Source organism: Mandrillus leucophaeus, unplaced genomic scaffold (assembly GCF_000951045.1).
Source record: "Mandrillus leucophaeus isolate KB7577 unplaced genomic scaffold, Mleu.le_1.0 Scaffold18, whole genome shotgun sequence".
NCBI classification, from domain to species: Eukaryota; Metazoa; Chordata; class Mammalia; order Primates; family Cercopithecidae; genus Mandrillus; species Mandrillus leucophaeus.
In genome coordinates, this window is record NW_012101809.1 from 7,143,112 (window position 1) to 7,151,840 (window position 8,729).

Sequence of the window (8,729 nt, forward strand, 5' to 3'; positions counted from 1 at the left end):
CCATACTGTTTTCCATAATGGTTGAACTAGTTTACAAACCCACCAACAGTGTAAAAGTGTTCCTATTTCTCCACATCCTCTCCAGCACCTGTTGTTTCCTGACTTTTTAATGATCGCCATTCTAACTGGTGTGAGATGGTATCTCATTGTGGTTTTGCATTTTTCTTAAGAGGCAACCAGGTGAGGCGAATTCTCCATGAGAGTAAAATATACAAAAAGGAAAATTACGTGGGAGAAATCAAGGTCGACAATCTGGCAATGCCTAGGGGAATATTGGCTAACCTGAGGGCATCCTGAGAACCAGAAAGGACAAGTCTAGTATAGGGTTGTTTAAAAGAGGATAAGAAAGCAAGGAAAGAGGTCAGAGATTCCAGAGGCAAGTAGTGATGCTAGGTCAATATCTGGCCTGAGGCCCTCAGGTTTCTTCTTGGAGGAAAGCTAATTAATGAGGAATGTGTTGAGGGCTGAAAATAGAAGCTAGGTAATAGGGAAATCTGGGAAAGAGTACCATCTGTGCCCCGAGCTCTCCCAGCTTTAAGCCATAAACTAATTCCCTCTCTGAGGTTTCTTGTGTCTTCGTGAACAGGGTAAAAGTGAGCAGGGCCACTGATCTGGTTGAAAGAGAAAAGCTGATATAGGAGAAGAGGCAGTGTTTAAGGAAGGTGTGAGCTATTTTCAAGTGAGGAAGGCGTGTTTGAAGAAAGAGGCACTACGGAGGTAATTAAAGCTGTGACTGAAACCACAGAACTGGCTTGCTCTTAACTGCTATTTGTGGCTAATCACTTCCAAATAACAAATGGATAGCACGGTAAATGTTAGCAGGATAATTTTCTATTAATCAAGAATAATGAGTGAGTAGGCTAATTCCCTCTTCAAACATCCCTAATTTTAATGCTGTTGCATGTTGCTGCTTCAGATTGATTATATGGTGATTTCGAGGGAGTGAGACAGTAGGGAGACTCAAAATAAAAGGCAGGATATTATTATTTCCTGCTAATTCGTGTAGAATATCAACTTTTCCCACATGGATTCTTGTAGAAGGTGAAGATTGCCTTTCCAAAAATAATTGCAAGTCTGAGAGAAATGTCCAGATTTAAGAGAGAGAGAGAAGGTAGGGAAGAGGAAGAAGAAGAAGAAAGAGGAGAAAAACAGGACGAGGAGAAGAAGGAAGAGGAAGGGAAGGGAAGGAAGAGAAAGGGGAAGGGGAAGGGAAGTCCTAATTGCAAATGAAGCCATAAAACCTAAGTACATAAAATCTGGAATAAGTCTACATGTTTTCTCAACTTTATTCACTGTGAGGCTTTGAGCAATTTCCTTAAATGCAGTGATATTTTATTTATATACTCATGGTAAAGAAGTACACAGAGCTTAGTTATTTCACATTACATTAGACTGACCTCAACAGTCTGGGTCTTGGTCTTCCACAACACCAGACTTTTCAAGAAATTAGATGTAGTCCCAGCCCTTCCAAAAGTATTTAATATTATTGGAAAATCAGCCACCTATGAAACAACAGCAATGAGTGAGAGTCTATGTAATTATTCTACAAAAGATTAGAAATTTCTTTATTCTTATAGTAGTTCAAAGAAAGAGGGACTATTGTGGCAACAAGGGTTTCATAGTGCATGTGAAGTTGCTGGATGTAATTTGAAGACATGGTGTGATGTATTTTTCACTCATCCACATCTACTCTCCACGCTTCTCCATTCACCTGTTTACTCCAGGAGACTGATGTTTGCGTTACATTAATGGGTCCTTTTGCTTTCCAGCCTCTTATGGCCTTTGTCCATTGAAGAGCACCTGAAGGAGATAGGAAGAGGAGTGTGTAGTTGGTATACATCTGTCTCCTTGTAAGCTTGCACTTAGGAGCTTTCCATCCTCAGATAGAACATCTTCTATTATGGTCCCTCTGCACTCTCTCCTGCTTGGTTTTAGTACCACTTCCCTTCTCCCCTTTTAACCAAGAAATGACAGAGGTGTTACTATCTCCTATGATTTCCCTAAACTCTGCCCACATGTTTGTAAATAGTCTCTTTATTAAATTCTTCTTGAATTATTCTAATTTGAGAGTGTCTTCTGTTTCCTGCGTTACTAGCTAACACACATAGACTTAGAGATAAGAAGGTGGGCATATCAGAGAGTAGGAGTAACCTTGAAGATGCATTTAATTTACAGCAAGTTTGCCTAATACAGGGTACTAGCTCATTGCTCTACAGGAAGTTAATGACTAAGTTGAAGTCAAATAAGATTTTAAAATAATCTCAAACAAGATCATAAAGATGTTTCAAATGCACAGTTTTGCTAGATTTGAACCAACTTACTTTCTTTTATTAAGGCAATATGAAAAGCTAAGATATCCCTGTTCAGAACATTTGGTTTGAAAGGAGATGAAGGTAGCAAGAGGATTGGAAGAGACTCCGAAGACTGCCATTAAAAGAACCATGTCTCTTTTAAAATTCCGTTCTCTTATAAATCATCATATGTCAACTCCAGGTGTGGAGCATCAGCCTACTCCTCTGCAATCCTGGGGAATATGAGAATCAGGCAGAAGTTTCCATGGATGGAATTCATCCCATGGCTTTCCTTTCAGGAATGCATATTTTGGGATGAAAGTGAAGGAACTGTTATGAGGTTTTGATTATTGTTATTGTTATTATTATCATGTTTTTTTTGAGACAGAGTCTTACTCTGTCGCCCAGGCTGGAGAGCAGTGGCTCAATCTCAGCTCTGCAACCTCCGCCTGCTGGGTTCAAGCAATTCTCCTGCCTCAGCCTCTCAAGTAGCTGGGACTACAAGGGTATGCCACCATTCCTGGCTAATTTTTTGTATTTTTAGTAGAGACAGGGTTTCATCATGCTGGCCAGGCTGAAGTTGAACTCCTGACCTCGCGATCCACCCGCCTCAGCCTCCCAAAGTGCTGGGACTACAGGCATGAGCCACCGTGCCCAGCTTTGATTATTTATTTACTTATTTATTTGATCATTTATTCGTTCATGTATTTATGTATTCATTTATGTATTTAAGGAAACAAATCTAAATGCAGTTGCATGTGGCAATGACATCTAGACTCTCAAATGTCAGGAGGGTGATATAGATGTGTGTAGGAATAGACAAGACCAGTGTTTTCCTCCAGCAACTCTAACCAGTTTGTTTAGCCTGATGGACAGATGCAGGGTACAAGGCTCTTTATCATATTTAAGAGAAACATTGACAAGCTGAACCATAAAAAGGAGAACACTGTGGATAGCTAAACAGTAGGAAAATGTGTAAGGTTAATTGCATTTAGGAAAACCAGCAAGACCAGGCATAGCAACTCTATCATTCTTTATGTTTACCTGTGCAAGATATTATTTTGAATGAAGTACATCCCAAAGCATTAACTTTTTTTCTCCTGTAAATTTTTTCCCCAAGAGGTTTGAGATTTTTGACACACGGATCAAAATATGTAACTTTCTTTGAGTCAGCTAGATCCAGGTTAGACTCCAAGATTTGAAATATCCTGCCTCAAGCAAGTTTATTTTCCTTTCTGAAATTAATTTTTCTTACCTGAAAAAAAATGGGGCAATAAAACAACATTTCATTAAGTACTAAGGACTAAATGCGATAATGTTTATAAAATGCTTGACAAGGCACCCAATGATAGAGGACAGATGCAACTGTTGCTGTAGTTGCTGTTTAAAACACTATTCATATGCAGCTTCCAACAATCTGACCACAAGCAATGGTAGCAAGAAGAGAGATGAACACAGAAACACAGAAATGATAGCTATTGTAGAATTTCAGCCTCCACCCTTTGTGGAGCTTTTCTTCAGTATTCTGTTTCTGCAGGTTCCAGGCACCTATATTGGTGATAAGGAACTTATTACCCATTCAGTCACTGATTAAATTTTTTAGCAGCTTTAGGCATGAAGATTTAACTGAGGTTACAGAGATATAATGGTAGAATGGAAAGTGTAAGTTTTAGAGTCAGTCATAAACTGAGATAAACACCACTATGCCATTCACTAGCTGAGTGACCATAATAAGAAAGAAATATCTCTTGTCTACTTTTTTTAAAGGGTAAAATCGCAACCATTAGTTCAAAAACGGGTGAGATGAAACTTGAACATTTTTAAGTACACCTGTTCACATATAATGGGTACTTATTTTTAGTTTGCTTCCTTCTTTCTTTCCTTCTGTTGAGGCAAAAATCTGCCTGTTTGTGTCTCAACCATTTAGCCTCCATTCAGCTCTGGATCAATGTGGATTAAATTGAGTTTCACTTTCACGATCAGTTATTCTCTGTTCTTTTATTTGTCTCTCTTTAAAGGTAAATAACCTCTAGGTTCTATTCCATTCCTGCGGGAACATGATTGCCAGGATGCTAAGGGAAAGAGATGCAGTATTTGTGTATGATTAAGGAGTATAAATTGACTTTGTGTATTATGCAAATATCAAGGCTTGGGAGACAAAGAACCTTCTAAAACATGCACTTTTGGTAGTACATCTCTATGACCTGCATTCCCAGACCAGCAGACATCCCATTAAGATAGGAGAGAGTAAGTTTCTTATTCTTACAATAAATCTTTGTTATGTAACTAAAACTCCCTGAAAAACAGGCACGAAGAGACAACACACTGTATTATTACTACCTGCCTCACAAACAGCACAGGCTAATGTTAGTGACCCATTTTGTCTGTTTTCATCCTTCATTTGTATACTTGGCCTTGCAAATAGAGTACTTTGAATAAACATTATAGCCATATTTATGAGTTTTCTTGCTAAGTGCTTCTCTTGGAGATGCATTATCAGGCATTCAACATAAGCCACAGAGATAGAGTCATTTATCCTTGTTAGGCAGGTAAACAGAGGGAAATTGTTCTTTCCCACCATTCTGGGCCCACAAGAGCCTTTATCTAAAACCAAGGCAATTCAGAAAGACCAGTTCCCAGCTGATGAAGTAGGAAGTTATGAAAAATTTTTAAAAATAATTAAAAGCCTGGATGGCTATCGCAAGGTTGAGAATAAATGAGCTGCCAAAGAGTTCATAATCACTGGGTGTCTACGATGGGCCACAGTCTGCCATAGATAATTACCATGCATTGTATTCTGTGATGTAGATCTGCCATGTCAGGTCCCATTGAGGGGTGAGTGTTATTATCCCTATTTTGTAGATGAGAGAGCAGATCCAAAGATTAAGGAATTTGTCTAACAGTGGATTTGTGGCAGAGTTGGGACTTGACCTCAGATTGGCATAAAACAAAGCCCATCTCACTACACCAACTTCTTTCACAGTGTTTGGCTGGCAGAAGGAGCAACGTTGCATGTGATTGAAGACACTCTGTGTCTCTAGACACTCTGTGTCTGTATGAAGATAAAATTGGAGGATCATTTAAAGTCAGAGAAGGCCTTATCTGGGTGTTTTGAGAAATCTGTATGGAAAAAAAAAAAGGGTTAAACCAAAGGTAGAAAATCCTCTGCTAACTCACTGAGAGTTTATGGGAAGAAGTGAAAAGTGCCTAGATGTGCCGCTGCAGCCACGAGTAGGGAGAAACAACGAGTTAGGGGAGAGTAGACGGAAAGGAAGGATGGTGACCAGGAGGGACAAAAGAAAATGCTGAAGAAAATAAGAGAGGAAAAAAACTCTATTTTTCCCCTAGTCCTTCTGTGTGTCATATATTGCTTATTCTTGTCCTAGAACTATGTAAACAATGTTTTATCTTTGTGAAATAAAAGGTGTTTGAAATGCCTTTGAACATTTAAAGTACTTTAAAGATCAACCACAGCATTGTCCATATCTATTAAGAAAGGAGGACCGAGGGAAAGAAGAAGGAAGGGAAGGAGGGAAGAAGGAGGGAAAAAGAATGGAAGGAAGAAAAGGAGGGAAGGATCTAATAACATCCCCAAAGATTGTCTATGTTATCAGGATAATGGCTGAAATATCTTGTGAAAGCGAACGTAAACTGAAGCACAGACCCGCAGTCCTTCTGCAATAACTAAATCAGGCTTTGATGAACACCGATGGGAAGTAGCATTTTAGATCTGTTTTATCTCTCTTGTGACATTAGGGCCATTTGTTTCCAGTTGCCTATTGTTCATGTCTACAGTCAGCACCTAATCATGTCTGAATAGAAGAGAAAAATCCAAAATTCTGTCTGATTATAATACAATGTCAGTAAAGTTGAATGTAATGCCAATATTCAAAGAAAAGCAGCCAATAAATCTGTGCAAACTCTTGGTTAAAAAAAAAAAATCTTATGGTTGTTATTTTTCCCCTTAAACAAGTACAGTTTGATTTCTATAATGACACTAATTCTAATGTATTTCGTTTCTTAATTCCCTGTATGATTAGTCATCCTTGGAAATAACAACTAGGCAAGTAGCTTGGGATTACATTTCTCACTAGGACATTAATGCATATTGTGAACTGTGATAGCCTAATGCTTCCATCTCCAGGTAACACACTTAGTTCACACTGCTCTCTTTATGGTCTGGCAAGTCTATTCACTGGTGTTTGTGTTGCTACTAACTCCCTGATCTGCAGCACTATTTCAGTTGTACTTGGCATTTGGATAGCTGGCTTGAGACCTAGACTGCCTCATTAGTAATATTTTTATTCAAACATATTCTGTAGCAACTGCCATTTAACATTGCGGTGACTTTTTTCATTTTTTAATGTTCATAATCCATTATACTTGCTATAAATTGGCAGGGATAAGGGTCAACTAATATTTTTCCGATATTGGTAATTTCCCCTTATTTTTAACTCACTTAAATCACTGTGATTCATCACATGGTTCAGCAAAACAAGATAAATACAAACTTTAGGGGTGTGTATTCGTGTGTGTGTGTTATTGACAGATCGAATGTATATTTCTGTCATGGATTTGTAAAGATACCTTTATGTGTTTACACCGTGACATAATATACAACTTTCTCCATTCTGGGGCCAAAACTAAACTATTGTGACTGGATTAACCCATTATAGCCTGCCTAATTTATTGTATAACTCTAGGCAATTTAGCAATCTTTAAGATACTTCTCTGAAAGGCTATTGTTATTATTGTGCTGGATTAATGAGAAGTATATGAATGAGCAGAATTAATGTTAACTGCTTCAGTAACAAACGCTAAAATTTTATGGCTTGACCAAATAAAACTTTATTATTTCTTGCTCTCATAAAGGCCAATAAAAATGTCCTAGATTGGACAGTTCTTCTTGGCAGCTACCCTTTAAAGCAGTGACTCTGGGACCTGGGCTCCTTTCGTCTATTCTAGAAATTATGAGCTCCCATAAGTCCTTGGAGTTCTTCAAGGATTCTCTTCATCTGTTGAGCCAGTGATTCCATATGAGAGATTTTCTGAGAGGTGTTTAGAGCCCATAACTGGAAAAACCATATGTCATTTCCTCTGGTATTTCTTAGCCCACGCCTGATTCACATTGTCTCACCATCTACAAGGCAGCTTGCAAAGGTAGTTTGGCTATATGTCCAAAAAGAAATGAAAGAGTATAGAGGGCAAAGAGTAGCATCTCCGTTATACTCTACCAATACATAGAATGTATTTAGCAGCACCCAAGGAAGACATCCCAAAGTTCCATCCAGTCACTGCATCCAGCAGGATTGCTGGGTAATGAGACACTTTCTCCACCTCACTAGATGTGGCTCTTCTTGATCTTCTACCTGTGACTTAAAGAGACAAGCTATCTCCTTCCCCACCGCCCCACCCCTACTGGCCATAAAACCTCATATGTAATGGCAGATCAGGATCAGGATAACCACAGTGATACTACCACTTACAAAACTGAAGAAAGAAGCACAGATAATTAACTTGCTTGCTTTGTCATCCTGTGTTTTCACATGGTCTTCCTTCTGTACCAGTCTGTGTCCAAATTTCCTCTTCTGTATGGACATCAGTCACATTGTATTGAGACCTACTCTAATGACAGCTTAATTTGATTACCCCTGTAATACCTCATATCCAAATGAGGTACATTCTAAGGTACTAGGGGCCAGGACTTCAACACATGAATTTGGGGGGCACACAGTCCAACCCATGACTCTGTCTTTTGATTACAATTAGTTTCATTTGCCAATAACCACATTCATATTTCCTTCTGAAACTTAAGTTTTCAAGCCTCCCTTATTTTGTTGTTTCCTCAACCCTATGCCTTTCTCTCTCTCAAGAAAATGGTGGCTGACATTGAATGGGAAGCCACACTCTTAATTAGATAACTGTTTTTGGACATTTTATTCATCTGAGTTTTATTTGGCCATTGACACTCAAAACCTTTCAAAATTCCATCTTATTGTTTGTGTCTAGAAGCAGATGGCTTTCCTAGCAATAAAGGCCTTGCTTTCTATCTCTCTTTGTTTCCTTTCATTTCTGCTTGCAAGCCAGCCAGAGTTTTCCTGAGTTCATCTCTTTCTTGTAATATTGCAATATCTTGTCAAAGCAGCCAGTAGTATCCAACACACGCTAACTGTTGATTCTTCTAATTATTTCCACTGGAGCTGCTGGCTCAGCAAGCATGTGGTTTGCCTTCAACACAATCACAAGTGATAGTTACACAAAATATTTACCACTGAATAATATGAGTTCTATCTTATCAGACTTCAATATCAATTTCCTTGCTGCTTATCATCCAACCTATAAGGCAAATACCACATATTTAAGTTTTGTAGTCTAGCAGCACTCTTTTTCTAGTTACCAGTTGCTATATTATTCGAGTTTAATAATACTCACTGCTGC

The 8,729-nt window shown here is 38.5% G+C and overlaps 1 long non-coding RNA gene across 1 annotated transcript; it reads right to left on the minus strand.

Annotated features, from left to right (window-relative positions):
- Window positions 1-1,555: 1,555 nt before the first annotated feature.
- Window positions 1,556-7,870, minus strand: LOC105537824. Its single transcript, XR_001005782.1, has 3 exons — window positions 7,813-7,870; window positions 3,504-3,546; window positions 1,556-1,800 (listed from the first exon to the last, which is right to left on the minus strand). It is a non-coding gene; the product is annotated as an uncharacterized LOC105537824 (long non-coding RNA).
- Window positions 7,871-8,729: the final 859 nt, after the last annotated feature.